Source organism: Microtus pennsylvanicus, chromosome 2 (genome assembly GCF_037038515.1).
Source record: "Microtus pennsylvanicus isolate mMicPen1 chromosome 2, mMicPen1.hap1, whole genome shotgun sequence".
In the NCBI taxonomy this organism is placed as follows: Eukaryota; Metazoa; Chordata; class Mammalia; order Rodentia; family Cricetidae; genus Microtus; species Microtus pennsylvanicus.
The window spans coordinates 71,598,885-71,622,660 of NC_134580.1; the positions used below are offsets into that span (position 1 = coordinate 71,598,885).

Sequence of the window (23,776 nt, forward strand, 5' to 3'; positions counted from 1 at the left end):
CCTATTTTATGTGAGGCTAATAATACCTTGAGGGTCTCTATCTCTCCATGAGCGCTCACTCAATTCTCCATTTATTTACCTGAACCTAGACATGCAACGAACTACTCTTTTACTTATTTTACAGTGATGGGAGCTAGAACCCAGGACCTTGTGCAGACCCAGTCAGCTCCCTACCCCTGCATAGTGTCTTCCCCTACATGGTGTCCCCCTACATAGTGTTCCCCCCTACATAGTGCAAACTTGAGATCCTCCTGCCTTCCTCTCCTCAGTACTGCTGTTATAGGCCACTCCTGGCTACTTCCTAAAAGCATAGTCACTAAGGCAACAAATAATAAGAGGACTTTTATATAAACAAGGAATCACAGATTGGGGAGCTGGACAGGACTTATTACTTCTTTTGTTTTATAAAGTAAATGAAATCAGAGACATAGATACGCAGACACACAGACACATACCCATCAATGGGAAGAGTCTTGTATTCTATTCCAGCGATACTATATTTAGTAGGTAGTCTATTTTCTTATCAGAAAATTAAATAGTACATAGTACAGTAGACTATTTGTAAAAGGAAGGGCTTTGTTTGTTTGTTTGGTGTGTGTTTTAAAACATTACATCCCCTCCTTTCGCCAGAAATAACTAATCATCTCAGCCATTAGATAAACACCATTCCAGGCTCCCCTTTGCTGATATAAGAAGTAGCGGATGGATAGATAGAGGGTTGAACAGTGATATTATATATACTATTTTAACTAACAAGATACCGTTTAATTCATAAGCTGTGGTATTGTCTAAAGTAACTTAAGAAATCAATGGCAGAATCATCTATAAAAGCAACCCTTTAAAATATATACTTTATATATTCCTTTGAAATATATACTTTAGCATCTACATGCTGATGTTTAACTGCTTTCTGGAATGCCACCTCTGCTGCTTTGGTATGTATATATAAGTTCTACTTCCAGGTCCATGTGCGTGACTGACCCACCTGGTGTAGCTACTCATACCGTCTTTATCTGCACCCAGAGGAGGGAGCTGTGCCACTCTGACGTGGAAGGCCTAATGCAGGGATGTCAGAGCAAAGGAAGTGTGGATGGAGTGGAGAGGATAAGAGAGGAAGAGCACTTAGGTGCAGCGATCTGGGTTCCAGTGTGTGGGCAGAAGTGGCAAACAGGCAGACGAGGCCTCACAAGAAAACAAAGCTTGAAGAGCAGAGGACTGCAGGCTGGGATGAAACCATAGCAGGATCTGCTCTGCAAATGCTTTGACATACACCGCTATGAACAGAATTGGAGGTGTGAGAGGGGTGGACCAACCTCCCTTTCCATCCATTCATAGCGAAAGGGCCCAAAACAAGACTGCAAAGCAGTGTTTAAACAGGGGGTGATGGTACATGCTTGCAACCCTACTGCTGGGTCATCAGAGACAGGAGGAACTCTGGGTCTCACCTGTAGGCCAGCCTGGTCAAGTCATGAGCCCCTGGCCCAAGGTTAGAAAACGTGTCTCAGAGAAACAAGATGACTTCCAAGGACCAACAACCCCTGCCCCCACACACATGTGCACTCATGAAAACCCAAACACATCACACACACACACACACACTCGTGAACACACAAACACACGGCACACAAAAAGTATTCTTAAAGAGGCCTACACCTAATAGACCTGTGGCTAGGACACTTGGCAAGGTCCAGGTGGCCAAATGAAAAGATTTTCTATTTCATCTGGGGATGCAGTTCAAAGGCCTTGAGAGTAACTCACCGAAGGCATAAGACATGTAATTGTGAAGACATCAGATATTTATTTATTTATTTATTTATTTATTTGGTTTTTCGAGACAGGGTTTCTCTGTGGCTTTGGAGTCTGTCCTGGAACTAGCTCTGTAGACCAGGCTGGTCTCGAACTCACAGAGATCCGCCTGCCTCTGCCTCCCGAGTGCTGGGATTAAAGGCGTGCGCCACCATCGCCCGGCGACATCAGATATTTAAAGGCCATTTTTCTCCCCAAGCTGTGAACATTTTTCATACCAGGAGGGACACACAGTGCATACAACAGCAGGGGACCAGACACACAGTGACTACAGCAGCAGGGGACCAGACACACAGTGCATACAACAGCAGGGGACCAGACACACAGTGCATACAACAGCAGGGGACCAGACACACAGTGCATACAACAGCAGGGGACCAGACACACAGTGCATACAGCAGCAGGGGACCAGACACACAGTGACTACAACAGCAGGGGACCAGACACACAGTGCATACAGCAGCAGGGGACCAGACACACAGTGCATACAACAGCAGGGGACCAGACACACAGTGCATACAACAGCAGGGGACCAGACACACAGTGCATACAACAGCAGGGGACCAGACACACAGTGACTACAGCAGCAGGGGACCAGACACACAGTGCATACAACAGCAGGGGACCAGACACACAGTGCATACAACAGCAGGGGACCAGACACACAGTGACTACAACAGCAGGGGACCAGACACACAGTGCATACAACAGCAGGGGACCAGACACACAGTGCATACAGCAGCAGGGGACCAGACACACAGTGACTACAACAGCAGGGGACCAGACACACAGTGCATACAACAGCAGGGGACCAGACACACAGTGACTACAACAGCAGGGGACCAGACACACAGTGCATACAACAGCAGGGGACCAGACACACAGTGCATACAACAGCAGGGGACCAGACACACAGTGCATACAGCAGCAGGGGACCAGACACACAGTGACTACAACAGCAGGGGACCAGACACACAGTGCATACAACAGCAGGGGACCAGACACACAGTGCATACAACAGCAGGGGACCAGACACACAGTGACTACAGCAGCAGGGGACCAGACACACAGTGCATACAACAGCAGGGGACCAGACACACAGTGCATACAACAGCAGGGGACCAGACACACAGTGCATACAACAGCAGGGGACCAGACACACAGTGCATACAACAGTAGAGGACCAGACACACAGTGCATACAGCAGCAGGGGACCAGACACACAGTGCATACAACAGCAGGGGACCAGACACACAGTGCATACAACAGCAGGGGACCAGACACACAGTGACTACAACAGCAGGGGACCAGACACACAGTGCATACAACAGTAGAGGACCAGACACACAGTGCATACAGCAGCAGGGGACCAGACACACAGTGCATACAGCAGCAGGGGACCAGACACACAGTGCATACAGCAGCAGGGGACCAGACACACAGTGCATACAACAGCAGGGGACCAGACACACAGTGCATACAGCAGCAGGGGACCAGACACACAGTGCATACAACAGCAGGGGACCAGACACACAGTGCATACAACAGCAGGGGACCAGACACACAGTGACTACAACAGCAGGGGACCAGACACACAGTGCATACAGCAGCAGGGGACCAGACACACAGTGACTACAGCAGCAGGGGACCAGACACACAGTGCATACAACAGCAGGGGACCAGATACACAGTGACTACAGCAGCAGGGGACCAGACACACAGTGCATACAACAGCAGGGGACCAGACACACAGTGCATACAACAGCAGGGGACCAGACACACAGTGACTACAACAGCAGGGGACCAGACACACAGTGCATACAACAGCAGGGGACCAGACACACAGTGCATACAACAGCAGGGGACCAGACACACAGTGACTACAACAGCAGGGGACCAGACACACAGTGCATACAACAGCAGGGGACCAGACACACAGTGCATACAACAGCAGGGGACCAGACACACAGTGACTACAACAGCAGGGGACCAGATACACAGTGACTACAGCAGCAGGGGACCAGACACACAGTGCATACAACAGCAGGGGACCAGACACACAGTGACTACAGCAGCAGGGGACCAGACACACAGTGACTACAGCAGCAGGGGACCAGACACACAGTGACTACAGCAGCAGGGGACCAGACACACAGTGACTACAACAGCAGGGGACCAGACACACAGTGCATACAGCAGCAGGGGACCAGACACACAGTGCATACAACAGCAGGGGACCAGACACACAGTGCATACAACAGCAGGGGACCAGACACACAGTGCATACAACAGCAGGGGACCAGACACACAGTGACTACAGCAGCAGGGGACCAGACACACAGTGCATACAACAGCAGGGGACCCAGGAACGTTGCTGCTTTTCAGTGCTGTTGTATTTTGTTTTGTTCACTTGGTTTTTTGTTTTTGTCTTGTCCCCCTCCCCGAGTCAGGAGTTTTGACTAGTTGTTTGGATCCCGAATTCCACAGGAGTGCCTTATTAGTGCCTAACACACCGCTCCTCACAGGGATCCAATCTTCTAGAGATTGTAAAGCATCGCCACTGTCCTGACTGGACTTGAAGCCATGAGAAGGAAGAGGAGAGAATAAATAGGAAGTGAGGAGGAAATGAAGAAAGGAAAGGATGGGGAAGAGGAAAGGGAAGGACAATAACTACTTCCCTTAATGATCAGGACCAATTGAGTCACCTGCGGGCTCTCTGCTCCTTTTGCTTGCCCTGCCAATCACTCTTCAGTGATGGAGCTGTAGCTCAGTTGGTCATGTATGCCAAGCATGCATGAAGCCCTGACTTAGACACATGGAACTGCACAAAACAGCATGGTTACAGGGGCATGCTTGTAACCCCCGTACCCGGGATGAAGCAGCAGCATTGGGTCATCCTTGAATGTACAGTGAGTCTGAGGACAGCTCCGACTGCATGAGCCCAGTCTGGAAACACCTCTTCAATCCTGTCACCAGAGAGCTACTCCTCTGGTCGGATTCTTTGGTGGCTCTCCGTGGCCCCTCAGAGTTGATACCAAGTCCTTTGCTCAGGACACAGCTTCCTCTACAAGCTGGCACCTTTTGGTATCCCTTTGATCCCTGTTTCTGTTCTCGTTACCTGATGTCCCAGTAACAAAGCCCCTATCCCCCCATTTGCAGCATACAGTGTGCACCCACCATTGCAGGTTACTGTGGAGTCCAACAGCCAGGCACGCCTGCGCTCTTTATCTTTCTATCCAGATCCCACTCATAGCACAAGCCCGAGCTCCCAATGCTCCCCACCCCTTGAGCTCCCTACAGCATCAGCTTCTGCAGACTTTGACCTCGAGTTCTTACCCCATTCATTTTGCCTTGAGTTTTGATTTAAACCTGCCCCTGTAAGTGGCAAGTGAGCGAACATTTGTAGACCTACTATGAGACTTTCAGTCAGTATCTAATGTATCCTGGGTTGCTGTGTTGTCTCCAGGCCTGTCTGAGTTCCACCCCCCCCTCAGAACCAGCTGGGTGGAAGCAGTTAACTGGCTGCCATAGGTTATCCTCTGACATTTACATGCGTGCGGTGACACGAGCACCCACATACGACACGCAGATATAAATACATATGAATGCTTGTGTTATACTGAAAAGAGAAGGGGTCTGTTTGAAACTTGAACTTCTGCAGATAAGAGATCCCCAAAATGTTTCCTTTAAGTGACTTGGTGGTAGCATAAGAACAAGTTAGCTAGATTAATCCAATTGGATAACCTAGAGACAAGACAGACAGAAAGCAAGTCCCTGATAAACCTGTCTTAGGAAAATGCCGTAGCCAGGAAATGGCATCATCTGCTTTCCTTCCTCCTTTATTTCTTTCTTTCTGATCCCTTGATGCTGCTTCTTCTTGTTTACTCCATTCAGCTCAACACCCCAACTCCAGAACACTCCATCCAGGATCTCAACACCCCGACTCCAGAATACTCCACCCAGGAACTGAATACCCTGACTCCAGAACACTCCATCAGGATCTCAACGCCCCGACTCCAGAACACTCCATCCGGGAACTCAACACCCCTACTCCAGAATACTCCATCAGGATCTCAACACCCCGACTCCAGAACACTCCAGCTCAACACCCCGACTCCAGAACACTCTATCCAGGACCTCAACACCCCAACTCCAGAACACTCCAGCTCAACATCCCGACTCCAGAACACTCTATCCAGGACCTCAACACCCCGACTCCAGAACACTCCAGCTCAACACCCCGACTCCAGAACACTCCATTAGGAACTCAACACCCCGACTCCAGTATTCTCCATCCAGGAACTCAACACTGTATCTCCAGTCTGCTTAGAGTGAGTTCTCACTAAGCCAGTAGGTTCTTAGTCCAGACCAGTTATGAGTTCACTAATATTCTGTGAATATTTGAGGCAAGATGGACTATGTGTGCTTGCCCAGTTTTTCCTGGCACAAAAGAAGGACTCTGAACTGGACAGTCTTGGGGGCCTCTATCATTTCTAGAAAGTACTTAATGGTTTATGACAAATGAGCATATGCAAAATGAATAAAGAATGAATTCATTCTTCAGATTAACTTGAGAATCCTGTGACAGGGCAGTGGGGACTCTCTCTTCCTGTCCCTCTCCACTGTCCTCAGTTTGTTTATGTGTGAACTAACGCTCTGTGTGTGTCTTCTTGTTTGAGAAAAGGGAGGAGAGATAGAAAGCTGTAAATCTATGAGAGCGCATTATTAAAATTGTCTTTCATTTGTGCAATTGAATACCTACATGCAAATGAACATTTCTTGGTTACTCCACACTTAGAGTTACCATGTGTTTTTTTTTGGTCAATGTTAATGAGAAACTAGTGAAGACTAATTTTAAATAAATTAATCTTATGATAGAAGATCACTTGAAAAATCCACAGTCCTACAGAATCCAGCAATTAACATCAAGAAGTGACTTGCCTTCATATACATCTGAAAACATCCTCAAGGACATCATGTCGGAAAAATGAGTGATCGAATTAACAGGGCTGCCGGGATGGCTGCAGCAAGAAGAAGCACGTGACAGCTGATTTTGGTTAGATAATCAATGGAGGCTTGCTACTAGCCAGTTGATCCAAATACAGCTATTTTTTTTTCAAAACTATCAATTGGACCTTCCCTTAGACAAGCGCGTATGAGTCAATGCAGCATCTGTACAGGCACACTGTGATCTGCCACATAAACTCCACGTCAGGGGCCCTCATAAACAGGCGACTCCCCCCAACACCACAAACCTCAGATGCAGAAAACCCTGTGACTCTTCTGCTGGATTAGGGAACTGAAAAGAATCTCAGGGCCTCTGCACAGTGAGGGTCAGCGAAGGTCAGGCTCACACTCACGCTCATTTACACAAACAAGATGCTGACTGAGTCCTGGGAGTCCACCAAGGCCATCTCACCCAAAGCCATATCACAATGGCAGCAAATTAGAACTGCTACAGTAGGCCCCACAAAAACGGCTCTGACTCCAGAGGACTGTCAGTTTGCTCGAAGGAAAAGGTATGTGCCTTGGACAAAGAGAATTCTGAAATTAGGAAGAAGGGATCTATTCTGATCAGAGAGTTTGGGCAGTGTAGGGAACAAGATGATAATAGATTTGTGAAGAACAAGGAAGTGTTTGGAAAGAAAAACAAGCGACTAATGAGCGCAGGTGAACTGTTACTTAGGATGCTAACATAGAAACAGCAGGGTGAACTTTTTGTTTGACAGTGAGGACCACCTAGCAAAACATGGGCGGTGCTCGCTCATAAGAGCTCACAAAACAGCAAGCTTTGAGTTCAATGCCATTACAGCAATACAATTAAAAAAAAAACAAAGAAAACCAAAATGATTAATACATATTTTTTTGCTCAAAAATTTCAATGCAATATTTTGAAGACTCTTTTCTCAGGAATTTTGTTTTTGCTCTATTAAATGCCTCTCCTAAAACCAAATACATATTTTTCTATTGATTTCTTAGATATTTTTGGTAGAAATTGCTAGCATTTTGTTTCCTGAGAGAACCTTTCCTAAAGATGTAGTTTTTAAAATCCATAACATTAAAAATGATTACTACTTCTTCCTGAGAGAACCTTTCCTAAAGATGTAGTTTTTAAAATCCATAACATTAAAAATGATTACTACTTCCTCAAGAATTGAGTGGTTATAGAGTAGTTAAGATTCTAAAAAGTTAGCTTTCTTTATAGCTCTCAGAATGTTTTTAATTATCAGACAGAGTGCGCTGACTTTTCTCTTCTTATACTTGTCCTTAAGTGAGAAAGGAAGTGGCGAGTGTGGGTCATGTACTCCACAGAGTATCAGCTTGGATGTTTACAAAAAAGAGGGTAACAGATTTAACAATAGTGGGGTTTCAAAATAAACTTAATATATCAGCTCTAATGTTTTTGTGCACAGTGCTTGACTTTAGGCAAGCATATTCCTTCAAGAAAATAGTGGCATGAAATGTCATTTGACATGGCATAGAGTCGGCATGTTTAACCCTCTCTCAGATGGCACAGAGAGAGACTACATGTTTAAATCTACCTCCGATGGTCCTCTAAGTCTCAGTGCTGTGGTCAGGCAATTTTCTTTTCCGTTTTCATTTAAAATTTTAGTTTTGAAAATTGGCATTTCTGGCATTTCTCATTCTTTTTTCCTCAAATTTCTCACATGAATAACAAAATTATCAGTAAATAATAATTGAAGGCTACAGATATACAATTATATCACCAACTGTTCTCCCATCGATCTCAAGGTACTCTGCAAAGATAAAATCAATTTCTTTTTCTTTTTACAAGATTTAGAAATTTGACATTTGTGTTTTTTTAAAGCAGGATATTCTACAAAGGACTTCTCCTAGGCCATACTTTGGTGTCTCCTGTATTCAAGGCTAGAGACTGAAATTTTATTCGAAGGTATTTTGGTTTACCATTGTTAGCTATAACTGTATAATACTATAATGAAGGTTTTTAAAGAATCAAAAGGGTTCTCACAATTACATCAGATTTGAGGGTAACTTACTTTTGAATAAAAGACTACCTCATGTCAGAATATGGCTGATATTTAGTTTGTTATGTGACAGGTCTCTTCTGATTTAAGTGAATTTTAGAGTTTCTCTCTTCTAATTCACCCTGGGCTCACACTGAATTTTCCCACGCACGAGGTTAAATTCCCATCTTCTAGATGGGGAATATGAGCTTGGATCTTTGTCTCTGTGTGTGTGAAAGAGAGCGAGAGGGCGCAAGCATCTGCACAGTTGTATACTTGTGCATACACAAAATAGCCATTATGAAATTAACAACATGGACACCCACCCTGCTTGCACAGTTTCAGAGGTTCCGCCATGTCACTGAGCTCAGCTGAGCTGTTGAAGTCAGCTGCCTGTACCTGCCTTTGTCCTTTCTGGTATGGCTCCTGCTGGGTGATGTACTATTCTCTCATCCTTGCAGAATTTTATGAGACCTCATTCTCCTTAATCTAGTCTATTCTCAGTAAATGTACATTAGTCTTCAAGAGCACATAACATTAAAACAAAAAACAACAACAAATAAAAGAGCTCCAGCCCCTTAAAGAGAAAAGGTAAGCAGGAGTCGACTGCCCTCTCTATGACAACACTTTCACTGGGAAAGAAATCCTCTTTCTAAGACACGATTTCCCCAGGAAGGGACGTGTGAACGACAGACAGAACGATGGGAAAGACTCAGGTAAAGAAAGATAGTGCCCCTGCTCATGCTATCTGCTCAGAAACGGCAGTCCAAAAGATCCAGCAAGTTTACAATGATCTCCATCTCCTAATTCGCTTCCTTTCATTTTCTCTCGGCCACAGCAGAAAACATATTTAAGTGCAACAAGTGGCTGGACACATTCAAGGAAGAAAATAATGAACAATTTGTGAAATTTTGGGAAAACTTAGTTGGAAAAAAATCTGAGATTTAGATTTTTTATTTTGTGTTTTTAAATAGATTTTCAAATTTATAATCATTTATGGAAATTTTCTTTAAACTTCATTAATTCTGGAGTGTTATTTCTGAATAACTTTCAGAATTTGGCAATTTAATTTATTACAAGACTTTCTTGCATTTAGAGCGAATATAAACATCCTCTAAAAGCAAAACTGGAGTTACTATTAAGTGTCATTTGTAAGTATAAACATCATGCATAAAACAATTTGAATATGTCATGCTAAGGCCTATAGACTTATAATTTATAAATATCAGAAATAAATTCAGAGTGAAAATATAAATTTAAAAACTATGGTGTTAAAATATACTCTCAGTTTAAGATTTTATTTAGAAAAATATTTGATCAGTATCTATTTTTCTAACTCCCCAATTTTTTTGGTTTTTATTATTATTATTATTTTATTTTTAACTCCCCAATTTTTAACTAAAACAGAAATAGTAACTTCAAGTTAAAGAATGAGTATAAGCATCAGAAAATGGCACATTTCCCTCAAACAGGAACATAAGTGAACAAGCATGTACTCTGTGGAAAGCTGTGTTTCCTTAGATCAGGTGAAAAGTTACTATTTTATAGTCACAAAAAAATAACTTATGAAATATTTGAGCTCTGATAGAAAAATAACTTTTACTAATTTATCTTTAGTATTAAACAAGTTGTCAATGCAGAAAACAAACACACAAAAAAGAAGAAAAAAAACAGCAAATAAATAAAATTCCCTTTTAAATCTCAGATTAGCTAAGAGGCATCTGACCGAGAAACACAATTTTAAACTGAAAATAAAAATCAATGATATAGTTCAATTTTGAGGGCTTCTTTCTTTCAAAAATGCTTCCCTTTCTCCCAGAATTTTAAACCATCACACACAAAAAAAGAAAAGCTGCAAAGCTAACAGCTAATCCTCAAAGAAGCACTGAGCCTGTTTATTTATTTTTTCTTTGAATATCATTTGCTTGTTATTTGGCAGTTACTGTTTTCCTGACTCCTCCACATTTCAATGCAGCTATGCTTTGTGTGAAACTAGCTGAGACAGGTTTTCTTCTTCCTACTAGCTACCTGAGGGGTAACTTTGGGAAGAAGCATCTACGATTTGAAAGGATTTTTATCTTTGAAAATAAAGAAAGATGTAAGATGGAATATTTATTTCTATGACAGCTTTAAATGCTTTCTTAAACTTTTGTTTTATAAACAGCTTGCAACAGATTTAAATTTAGAAAACTATCCATACAATTGTTTTTTTTTCAGAGTTTTATTACAAATGATAGTTTCTGTTCTCTGTTGCCTATACATACATTTTACTTTTAATTTATAAACTAAACATAAAGACATTTACTGATTGGAAATTACTTTCCTTTTTTCATTAAACATTGCCTCCTTAACTGCAGTGTTACTGCTCAGATAAGGCAGGAATAAAGGAATTAATTTTAAATGTACAGGAGGCTAAATTACTTCCTGGCCTTTCCTCGACTGACAAAGACAGGGTCTTCAGAAGATTTTATTTGGGTTCCTCGACTCTCCCTGTATTTCACAGGCTTTCTGTTTTGCTTTTATTTTTACCCCTGGCCCAGTTGCTCTGGTTAGCTCCCATTAAAGTTGAAAGAAATCTTTTTAATAAAAAAATATCATTCCCCTCAGTTGAAAAAAAAAAACAAAAACAAAACTAAAACCAAAAAGCAAACAAACAAAGAAAATGATAACAAAAACCAAGGTGCTGCTATGTAGTTAGAACTAGCCTCTAATTCATAAGCCTACTCCAAATGCTAGAATTACGGGGCATTTAATTTGTTCACTTAGGGCCAGAGAAGCCCTCCCCGCCTCTCTCTCTGTCTCTCTCTCTGTCTCTCTCTCTGTCTCTCTCTCTGTCTCTCTCTCTGTCTCTCTCTCTGTCTCTCTCTCTCTCTCTCTCTCTCTCTCTCTCTCTCTCTGTGTGTGTGTGTGTATTTATGAGGACTGAACCCAGGCCTTGCACAGACTAGGCAAGCTCTCATCACTAGGATACATCTCTGGCTTTTATTTCTTGTTTTTATTTTTAAAAAAAACAATCCTCAAATCTGGACCTTAAAGACGAATTACCCCTGGAGATTACAACTCACTTAAAGAGTTAGCTTAGACAATCATCCAGATGAGACCTTAAGCATACAGTGGGGAATAAGTCATTGTGATTTAACTAACCAGAGTCTATGACATAGAGGCCAGGAAGCTCTGGGCAGCATGACCCAATGAACAAAATTTGAGAAAGCTTGGTCTAGTTGAAACACTGATAGAGACCACAAATTCTAGAGTATTCTCTTCCCTCATGACATCTAATGACTTTCTAATTACTTTTCTGCTTGCTCATTCCTCATCCAGTACCTCCCTTATGTAGTTCTGGGTCTGGAGGGACCTGTCTCACCAATATAAACAGCCTATATTGATTGACAGCATAGTGCAGGCTGAAGGTCTAGACCGACATCTCATTTCATCTTTCCAGCAATCTCATGAACTAGGTACTTTCAATGTCTGTGTTCTACAGGTGAGGACCTTAGGATCAGAGATGTAAGTTCCAGCCATGCAGTGGATCGGGGCTTTGGCAGGAAACCTAATCCTTGATCTTCCAAGTTCATTGCTGTAGACCGTGAACCCTGTTTCCCCCAGCTACTACCTACTGCCTCATCCTCCAAAGGATGCGCAGAGACAACAGGACCACTCCTTAGGCTGTGCTTGACACATCCCCGAGCTTCTGTTTACACTGTGCATAAAGAAAAATGACTGAGCAGAAGCAGTGAGGATGGACTCTGTTTTAAATATAAAAAAAGCAATAATATGGCCAGGTCTGTGAGAGAAGATGCCAATATGTATGCAAACTAAAATGAAGAAGAAAATAGTCCTCGAGGCTCCAAACCAAACCCCTGAGTATCTTTTTCTTGTCTTTGGAATGTTTTAGCTGTACTTGACAGGTTTGAGGTACAAATGGAAGCCTTGGCCCTTAGTTTTCTAGAATCATCCAGAAAATGTAGAGTCTACATTCTATTCTTCCTGTAATCAACACTAATATTTACAGCCAATATGCAAAAAAAAAGGAGGACAAATAATGTGGACCAACATGAAGAAAACAAAGATTCAAGGGGAGAACCAAAAGATCATAGAAGTCACAAAGGTTTCTGAGACTCTGAGTAGTGAATTTAGAAGAAGAAAACACTGAAGAGAAATCATTTGTGGGAGGGAGGGAGAAATCGCATTCACAAAAGCATGACTTCTGTTATTCCTTGGTAGAAATCGTGCAGACTTTAATCATTTAGCCCTAGCACTTGACTCTGAGGGTGAAAAGCAAAAGCCTTAGACTGGCTTTCGTCCTGATCAAAGGGTGGATTTGCTTGTTTGTTTTGCTTTTTAAGGTGAAAGAGGGGTTTTCAAAAACAATTGTGATTAAATTCAGTCATTAAAAAGAATAACAGGAAGTCAGAGCATTAAGTGGGATGAAACTGGAAAATAGCTTCTGAATCTATGAACTAAGCCTTTATGACATTTCTACATGTATCAGTTGGGAGGGAAAAAAACACAACTATTATAATAGCAATAAGAATAGGAATAGCTATTCTGAGTACTACATAGAAATTGCTCTATGTGCACAATCTTATTTAATTCTTGCCAGAATATGATAGCTGGTGTCATTATAATCCCCATTTTACAGATGAGGAAATTGAGAAAATAAAAACAAGCAGTTTATCTTCTATGAGTTCTTACCGTTTAACTTCACAGCACCAACTCACTGCTTTCTTGTTTAAGTTCAAGGACTAATATCGAATAAGAGCATCTAACCCCCCTAGAACAGATATGTCAACATCTGATCAATACTAGAGTCAGAAAATGACCTGGTCTCCTCTCTAAAAGGCAGAATTCTGAGGGTCCTAAAAGAGAGATGAAAAAAAAATCTCTTAAAGACCAGAACTAGTATGAAACCTTTGCCCTCTGACCTTTCCATGTTAAGTTGAGCCTTTAGCAGGCCTGATTTCAAGCTGGGTGTAGCTTAGTGGTAGAGTACTTAAGCATCAAACAGAAGGTCTGGGCCTCAATTTTCAGCACCACAAACAAGTAAATGAACAGCCCTCTTCATAACATCATTTTCTTCTTCTTCTTCAAGACATTAACAGAACTGTGTGCCATAAAATCCATAAAAATCTCAAGCTGTCAGTCTCCTAAGCTCACAGGGCTGTACTCCCCTTTCAAGGGACCCTTTGAGAGGCTCTGGCTAGCTGTGACTTTTCCTAGTGGTCAAAAGCACTCAAAGGAATCTGTCTTGTTGCAAACCATAAGGCTGTGGTTCACTGCACAGCATCATATAAACTTGTCTTCTCTTCACCAACCCTCAAACTTGGCCAAAAACACTGCCCGAAAGGTGGATTATCTCTTCAAGATCCCCAGAACTAGGCTGGTTTGGACATCAGCTTCCCTCTTCTTCCACATCTTCTTTGTTTCTCGGTTATTGGATGTCAGGACAGGCCCATAATTGATCTAAACGTGCACTAGTAAGTTCCAGATGCTTGTTCTCAAAAAAGAAAGGACCAAACATCACAACACACACCCACACACACCCACCCACCCACACACACACACACACACACACACACACAGAGAGAGAGAGAGAGAGAGAGAGAGAGAGAGAGAGAGAGAGTAATGGTGAAGCTAAGTTAGAAAAAAAAGGAGAAAGGGAAGAAGGGGAAGAGGGAAAGAATTAAAAGCAAGATTTGATCATGAACCCTAAACTCAAAGCTTAATATCATAAAATGAAGGTCTATGAAGACCAGAGAAACATGGGGCCCATGGAGACCAGGGGCATATTGAGATCTCTGAAACATTTATAAAGTGTTTATACTTTTCTTTTCGGGAACGTAGAGTCTATTGCTTTCATCAGATTATTACAGGGAGAATACTTATTTTATGTCTCCAGTGCTTTAGAAGACCTGATACACATTGTGGGGACCCAGAAAGTCTTTGTCAACTTTATACTCAATACCAGCAGAAGCAGTGCATGGAGGAGAGGTGTGTGAACGCCCAGCATCCATGGGTCTGAGAGAGCCCACATGAATGCTGGTCCCACATGCTGAGGATAGAAATCACATGGCATCAGAATGGCTGTTATTGGTGAAAGAGCATGAGGTGAACACAGTGAAAACAGATCTGGGAGAAGTGCTAAAATTTAAATTTCTAACTGACCGTGGCAAATAGCTATCCCATTAGCAGGTGGTCTTCAGAACTGACTGGAGAAAGAAGAAAGAGGGAGAAAAAAAGAAAAGAAAAAAAAGAAAAGAAAAGTCTGTGAGATGGCCCAGCAGATAAAAGAGTTGAATGTGATTCATGAAACCCAATGGTGGAAGAAGAGAACTTCTGATTCCTATGCACATGGGCTGTAACATGTGTATAGCCACACACACAGGCATAAAAAATAGGTAAATATAAAAAAGAGAACACAAGAATAAGAAAGAACAAAACAGAGGAACAAGAATCAAATAGATCTCCTAGTGGTGAGAAGGTTCCTAGGGGAATTCAAACAAGGCCTACGATGCTATTTGCCAGATCACAATGTAGCCATCAGGCAAGACTGCTAACCAAGCTACTCTGCTCCTGGAGAGAAAAGTGTGGGAAAGAGGGGTATTTCCCTCATCTGGTTTCTCCTTCCTGCTGGCAAAGGCTTTGAAAATGATCAACCCTGGGATTCCATGACACAGTGACTTTCTTGTGCTGAGACTTGCTCAGAACCTCAAAGTAGTGTCTTGGAAAAGAAGGTTAGGTTAATGCCTATCCTTCTATCAATGCCTTCAAGATGTTCCTAGCTACAGAGACTTGCTATAAACACTCCCTTTGAAACCTTGCACCCTAAATGCAAGTCATTTGTTGGGGAAAGAAATCCGTTATGACATCCTATATTATATTTATGAATAATTTCTATGGTTTGGTAGTGATAGGTATTATTTAGTGTCTGATAAATGAACCCAGAGTAGACTATTTGGGTTGGAGTCCAAAGGTAAGAGATCTAGCTAAAATTACATAAGCCACTTGTTTCTTAATTTATAAAATGGAGAGACTGGCATGTATGTTTATATTATATGAGACTTTCCATCTTTTACATACCAAATACTATATCTAAGTTTGAAGTTTAACCTATCAATGGATTCTTCCAACGTCATTAAAACAGGTTAATGCAAGAAAGCCATATCTCCCTAGTATTGCATTTTTAGCTGTCCTCACAAGGCAGCTGGAATATCAGTTAAGGGGAAAGTGGATTGATCTTAACTTCTTAGAATTAACATAACCTATTTCCCAATGGTAGATTCTGAGAACCTCAGGTCCTTATATGTAAAAAGGGGGATTCGAAAGAAAGTAGGACTACCCAGCAATCTGACAGCTTTAACCTCAACCTCAAATTATAAAAAAATAAAATAAAAATCCCTAAGACCACCATTGAATTAATATAGCAAGTAAATCCATGACTTAACAACCTGAAAATTTTCTTCAGCCTCCTCTGATCTTTCAGTCTCCCTCTAAGATTTAAGGCAGCGGGCGATGGTGGCTCATGCCTTTAATCCCAGCACTCGGGAGGCAGAGGCAGGCGGATCTCTGTGAGTTCGAGACCAGCCTGGTCTACAGAGCTAGTTCCAGGACAGGCTCCAAAGCCACAGAGAAACCCTTGAAAAACCAAAAAAAAAAAAAAAAAGATTTAAGGCAGCTTCCTAGCTGGGCTCATGTGACACCAAAGAATTAGCCTAGTAGGTCCGATTCTCCCTTCCTCTAAATTCTACCAGCCCCAACTTCCAGACTCTTTCAAGCTTTGAACTGAATTCCCTGGTAAGAATGAAAGTATGATTCCATAGCTCGGAAAGCCAGCTAAGTGAAAACTCAGAAGAAGGAGATTTTCTGGTTGCTTTCCCCCTCCTTACCACAGAGGAATCATTAGCCTAAAAGTTTTTCTATCCATCTTAAACTGAGCTCCACTGAGATGTCACTTAGTTTATTGGTATCTTTGACCACAGCAAAACACTCCTTAACTCCCTTTTCCCTTAGATGGCCTGAAACAGCTTAGGAGATGGAAGAAATGATAGACTCTTAGGTCTCACTGAATAAAGCCATTGTCCCTCAGACCTGGTTGTTGTGGGAGCTTCCAAATACACCGAAATCCTGCTTCTGGGATCAGAAACAGGTTTGCCTCTTTGGTATTGTCTTTCGGTTTATCATCTATGATGGATGCATTTATCTGAGAACTGTTTTCAAATGCTGGACCCTTAGTTGCTGCCTTCTCGCCATGGAAGGGCATGTGGAAGCCTTGAGGCTCCCAGAGAAGGCCACGCATGGGCCCTTCACTCACCTGGGACTCTTGAGATCCCTGTCAGGCTTTTCAGCATCCATAACCTCTGAGACTGCCTCCCTTGGGTGGTCACCCTTCATGCACCGCCATCAGTATCAGGACAGGCTTGACCACCTAAAAGGTAACGAGATGGGCAAAGTTACGTGGCTGCCTGGGAAGAAAGTGCGAGGCTGTGCACTGGGGTATATTGCAGGCAGGCAGGGTATGGGCAGCTGGGAGAAAGGGAGCGAGCAGTCAAGGCAGGGGTCGGTGCTGTTCAGGAGGAAAGCTTTGCAGAGGTAACCACTAAGTCTTGCTGCTGGGAGGGCAGAAGTCTGCTTGGAATCCAGCTCTGTCTTTGCCTCTTGTCTGAGACAGGCAAAGCAGAGCAACTTATAGCAAGCATACATCTTCAACAGAAGACTGAAGGGGAGAATACAAAGTGTGTGTGTGTGTGTGTGTGTGTGTGTGTGTGTGTGTGTGTGTGTGTTGGGGGGAGACTTTTAAAATGAGGCAGCTTGAGAGGTGAACAGTGATGACTACAGTAGGTAAATTGGGCCTGAAATGCGACAACTAAGCCTGGCTTGGGTCACTTGCTTCTTCTCATTGTAGACAGGGGCCGTGGAGGGGACTCTATGACTCCTTTACCCTATTTTTACCTCCAGAGACAATCACTGGTCTTGATTTTTAAGATGGGGACAAGCTCCGTTAGTGAGTTGGCTTGAGGGACTAAGTCTGAACTGCAGTTTTCCTAGTACTTAACACCGCATCGACCTCGCTTCCAGGGAAAAGCAGACGGGGCCTGAGGCTGCCAGCTCTTCTACAGGCCCCTTCAGGGGTTGGCGTCAGATGCAAGTGCCTAGAAGTTTCCATCAGGCCCGTGACTCACTAGGTGAGGGGTTATGCATAAGAACTTTAATGACTAAAGTGACTATGCCCCCTCCCTTTGCCCACCTCCCTCAGCAATGACAAACTGAGTTTAGAAGTGAAAATGGGCTAGAGCTGATGTAATCTCCATACGCAGGAGAGGAAAGATGCAAAAAGCCTCTGATTTTCACTTATTGAGGAGGGGGGGGGACTCTTTCCACCTTCCCTCTCTGGAATGAGAGACGACCCCCTTCACAGGCCCCCAGCAGGACCCAAAGTGAGCAGCCTCCGCTGTGGGCTGCAGCTGCCTGGGAGCAGCCGCAACAGCAGCACTGGCGGCGGCTTTCAGACAGCAACAGTTGTCAGGCTGAGGCGAGGCGAGGCGAGGATTTGCTGCCGCACGACGCCTTTCGCCGGTGCTCTGGGGCCCTGGAACTCCGGTCCTAAGTGTAGCCCGGGTGGGAGAGATGGGGAGACCGGGGACTCAGGAACTCTGAGCAGCCTGTGCTCAGGTTATTCAAGCCTTTTTATGCAAGTTCACTTCTCTAAGGTCACCTTGCTCCCAAATCTGGTGATGGTCAGGCTTTTGGAGAGAGAAGGGCTTCCTGGCTGGGGGTGGGGGTGGGATACAGTAAGCAAAAGACAAAAGAGTAGGTGAAAGGACACAGTGTGAAGCTATTTTTAATCTAACGTGGCTGTTTTGCTTCTCTCTCCGAAGAGCTATCGCTCCACAGACGGCCCCAAGTGAGAGGCAGGAAGAAAATCTCCCCCAGCTTTTGCTTCCTCTCCTCTGCCTGTCCAGATCTTTGATACCCTTTTACTCTTTCAGAAAATGCGTTGGGGGAAGGAAAACGTCTTTTATCTGGGGAGGGAGAGCCTGATTTAGTCCTGGAGCCTGGAGTCCTCACGTTCAGTGCCTTCTCACGTACTGAGCTCTTGCCGACTGCCTCTGTCCAGCATTCTCAGCATCCCTGAGCCATTCCTCCTTTTCAGGAGAGGGTAGGGAGGGTATTGTCTAGGTGGCTAACTATGGGACTCAGAAATGGTGGTGCACAGAGTTTGTTGAAGCAGAAAGGTTAGGATGTGGGGGAAATTCAGGCCCTCCCTGAAAATAGGTAGTTTCGCAGCCCTGGGGTCATGGTCTATCACACCCCTAGACCCATTCTCTATCTATTTTCATCTTCATGGGCACTTCCGTGTGTCTGTGTGTCCTTCTGGCCCAGTCCCTAAGGGCAAGGGCGTCTAGCAGTGTTTTTAGCTAGCGAAGGGCACGGGGCACAAAACGTGTTGAAGGCCTGATTTGTGCCACTTGTAACCGAAGTGGTCACGACTGCAAAGAGTGGAAGGGGAGGAGGGGGGCCCACGGGCTCTCCCCTCTGCAGCTTGCCTCCCTCCCCAGGTCCGGGCGCCTCGAGAGGCCAGCGTGGGGCTGCTACAGCCGCCACTGCTAACCAACCGCAGCTCCCAGAAGCGCTTTCCCTGCGGGGTTTTCCCTAGTTTCCGCCTGTTTTATCCTCTTCTGAGCTACTTAGTTTTGAAAAAGAGGAGATGGGTGGGTACTGGAGCCTGCAACGTGCCTGAAATTAGGTTGGAAGAAGAAGGTTCAGGAGGAAGGCTCCGGGGAGCGGGCGGTGCCTGGGTGTTTTCCCCTCTTTTTCGGAGCTACCGGATTCACGGAGGTTCATCTCACCTCCTCCAGGTTCTGCGCATCCTAACCAAGGAAGCTTTGGGCTTACCGCCCCTCCCTCAAGGGCTTCCCCTCCCTACCATTTTGCAGACTCCTATCCTTAGTGTCAAAAATGACCGTAAAATGTCCTAAACTGATCCATATTCCACGTACTGACTTGGCCCTATAACCATGCCCCCCCTACATTTATTGTGTGAGTGGGAATATTTGGGATGTGGGGTGTGGGGGAACGACACAACTTCTGTAAACTTTTATTACATTTTAGCTTCTTCTCACTTCTTCGATAACACACGCACGCCACCCGCTCCGATTTCCCCTGTGATACAAAGTCGATTAAAAAGTTGGGGGCGGGGGGACACGCCGCGGGAAGGCGAGTGACCAAAGCCTCGCGGGGCGCGAAAAGGACGGGAAGGAAGAGCTGATTCTTCCGTGGAAAACGGGGAGAAAGACTGGGGAACTCTCGGATGGAGCCGCTTCGGGAAGGTGCCGGCTTCGGCGGTCTCTGGTAGCTGCAGTCATGTCGCCGAGCGCGCCCTCCGCGAATGCTTTTTGGGGTAAGGGCTTCCGGCTTTTGAGTTATGTACAGCAAGCCCAGACCGCAAAAAGATTCGCGAAGGGCAGTCTACCCGCTTCTTCGGTCCGCCGCCGCCGCCTTCAGCCCAGCACGTCTCCGAACCCCGAAGCCGATGAGGCTGGATGTCACCGGTGCGCTCCTCCGCGGCTCAGCCTCCCCACCCAGCGCGCCGCGCTCCCCTCCTCTTGTCCCCAGACCCATCCCTCTCTCTCTCTTTCTCCAGACAGTCCGAGATTTTCCGACTCAACCCTGCACAACCTCAAAGAGGTAGCGGAGGGCGAGAAGGGTGGCTCGGAGGGGGACCCCAGATCCCTGAGCCCAACCTCCACCTTTCTCGCTCCAACACCCCGAGCCTCCGACCCTATCTAGTCTAACACCCAATTCCCACATCAGCGTTCTGCCAGCCCTGGCTGCAAGGTCGTGGATCCCTGAACAGGTACAGTCCAGATTTCCCCCGAATCCCCTCCTATCCTTCCTAGTCCCCCAGCAGAGGTTCCAGCCGTGACTACAGGCGCTGCGTAAAGAGAAAAACTCCCCCAGAGCACTAAATAAATACAGACAAGGCCGCCAGCTCATTGGTGTAGACTAAAATCGTCACCCACCAATCAGAAGAGAGCTCACATTTCTTTTTTTTTTCCAGAAGGGGGAGGGAGAAAAATATTTCCATTTCTAATTATTCAACAAAACCTAGACTAGAACACATTAAAATATTGTTGTTCCAAAAACTGTCCATAACTCCCTCCCATTCTAGCCCAGGTGAGGGGGTGGCAGTGTATATTGGGAAAGAGGGATTCAAGAGAGCGACCTCTTCCATTGGGACTTAAGCCAGAAGAACCAGACGGAAAATGACTGGCAAAGATGAACATAAAATAAGCTCAGATCCCACCCTGGTTGGCCTATTTCTAGAAAATGAGACTTTCTCGACTCCCCCTACCCCACTCTGCCCCTCAAAAGTTCTGAATGTTCACTAAGAGTGAAGCTCTTCCCTCCGCGCGACCCCCCCCCGTCCGGATTATGGTGTGTGATGGCCCATTCGCCTCGGGTGCCCTTTCACTGCTGCATCTCCCCCCCCCCCCCGCCCCATTCTGCAAAATGTTGGGGGAATAAGAAGGGGTGAGCTGGGCATTGACTGCCACAGCGACAGGAGATTCCAGCTTCTGCAAGAGGGAGGGGAAGAAAGATTGAAGAGGAAGGAGGGGGCATAGCCTTTCCTCTTCCCCCTTTCCTTCCTTCCCTCTAGGCCCCTCCCCCATTCCATCTATCCTAACTTTGAGCAGATGCTCTTTTCTTGACAGTGGAGTGTCAGTCCCCTCTTGCCTAGCCCCAGGAATGTCAAAGGAAGAATGCCTGACTCCCTCCCATTGGGGAAAACCTAAGTCTGGGTTGTTACTGCAAACATTGCAAGAACTTGGGTGCAAAAGTTTTTTTTTCTGTTGTTTTCTTTTTTCGCCACCTGGGAATCGACGTGTGCGCGCGCGCGTGTACACACACACAAACACAAACGCCCTTGGCCCATCATACCCTCAGTCTTGGTCCCTTGAGTTCCTGTCAGCCTACTCCAATCCGCCCATCCATTACCCTCCTACATTTCTGCGACCCACCCACCCTCCCACTGCATCCCCTTTGCTTGGTTCAGCTACGGAAAGACGCAAGCACACACCCTCCCAGCGTCTGCGCGCCACGCCAGAGGGGGCTCCTTAGCCTGCGCCTGCCGCTGGTGTGGCGTGGGGCAATTGGGGGGAAAAAAAGTTCTGCTCGGCCGACCATTGAGCATACCGACCACCAGGCGGCCAGAGCTCCAAATCTTTTCTTCTTACCTGAGTCCGGGAGTCTTGGGAGTGCAATGGTTCGGTTTGTGCTTCAGCCGTCTGGAAGCGGCCCTCTCTGGCCAACTCGCTTCCCTCGTGCCCCTCCCCTCCCCCATGGGTGTCTGCCCAGCGGCAAAGCGGGCGCTTCCAGGTAAGTATATAAGTTACTGTACTGTGTGGGAGGGTCACGATCTTGGTAATTGCAGATCCCCGAGCTTAACCCCTGCGCTCCTGCCTCTCTCCAACTTGTTGAGGACTCGTCCGGGGAGCGGGAGAGGTAAGCCAGCGCGGCGGAGAGCGCTGGCCCTGGGGGTGTGTGTGTGCAGCGGGCAGAGAGGGGACAGCGGCACCGCGTGCAGTGGAGTTCAAATGCAACACCCCTGACAGAGGTTTTCATTGGATAGGTCTTCCCCCCACCCCCGTTCACCCCTGGTTTGGTCCCCCCCCCCAGCTCCCATGTAGGGGACGTCTCCAGGCGAAGTCACGATTCCTTCTCAGTTCGGAATGAACTGTGACTAGAGCCATGACGCAGCCAGCGCGCATTACTCACTTTTTTCAGTCACGACTTGGGAATCCGTGCTGGTTCCAACCAAAATTGCACCACTACCATTGAATTATTTAATAGACTCCAGTTTGGGGGTAAACTTGTGCATTGTGCCAGGCAGGGAAGAAGGGCAAGGGAGAGAGGGCTGGAGGGACATAAGGACGTGGGGTATCCCCCCCACACTTCATGAATCTTGGAAAACCCACCTCCATTGCTTCTTGTGCTGCAGGTGTTTTATTGCCCCCTGCCCCGCCCCGCCCCGCAATTTCCTTTGCAAATGAGGCAGAATTTGTAAACACAGGGAACTGGTGGAACTGAGAGGGGTGAGGCTTGGAAACTAGTATCTCCCCTTTGTATGACGAGGAGGCCGGGTGGGCCAAGAGATTGCGAGCAGCAGCTTTGTTTCAAGCTTGGATTGTCAAGACAAAGTGTGGGTTGCAGTGTTATTTGGTTATTCTGCACCTCAGTAACAGCCCTTGTTACTATTAGGAGCTGACGAAGACTCAGCATCAGCAATGAAACCTGTCCAGAAAGGGACCTCTTCGGAGCTAAAATTAACTCAGCTCAACCTCTTTTCCCTCCAGGGGCTGCAATCCAGTTGCCCTGCATAGAGGATAGGTCGGTCACTCTTGGCAGGACTGTTGCCAGGTGGATCAGAGACTACCTGGTCTCACCCTTTCCACCCTCTCTATCCTGTGCCCCCTCCTCACAGACAACCTCACTGACCAGAGCTTTAAGAAAAAAAAATGTGTATATATATATATATATATATATATATATATATATATATATATATAATTTCTGCATGCATATAAGCTTAAGGCAGACTGCGAGAGTGCTTCATTTTCCCCATTCTACAGTTCACTCTTATGGGTCAGTTTGAGGAAGCATTATCACCCTACTCCAAAGAGTTAATCAGTATGGATGTCTTTGTGTGCAAGTGATCCCCTCTCCCAATAACTTTTCTCCTTCCTCACGGGTCTTCCTCACAAGTTCTACCCAAGTATCTGGAGCTCATTCCAATGAATCTCACAACTCTCCCCCAGGGAGCTGATGGTTTCCCCAGTAACATTTGTCAACCTTTAGAACAATCCTCCCTAATTTCTCCTGTTAGTGGTTTGCAATGCTGCCTTACAGGCGCCAGGCGATGTTCTGAAGCCTGGATTCTCTATGCATAGTGCCAGCAACTCCAGTCCTTTGGCTTCTAATACTCC

At 45.4% G+C, this 23,776-nt stretch overlaps 1 long non-coding RNA gene across 1 annotated transcript in view; it reads right to left on the minus strand.

Annotated features, from left to right (window-relative positions):
* The window catches only part of LOC142843689 (uncharacterized), an 84,354-nt gene extending 61,842 nt beyond the window's left edge, over positions 1–22,512 (minus strand). The window contains exons 1-2 of the long non-coding RNA XR_012909681.1: positions 22,028–22,512; positions 17,104–17,217 (exon numbers count right to left, since the gene is read on the minus strand). This is a non-coding gene — a long non-coding RNA (uncharacterized LOC142843689). The remainder of the gene's footprint in view (positions 1–17,103; positions 17,218–22,027) is intronic.
* Positions 22,513–23,776: the final 1,264 nt, after the last annotated feature.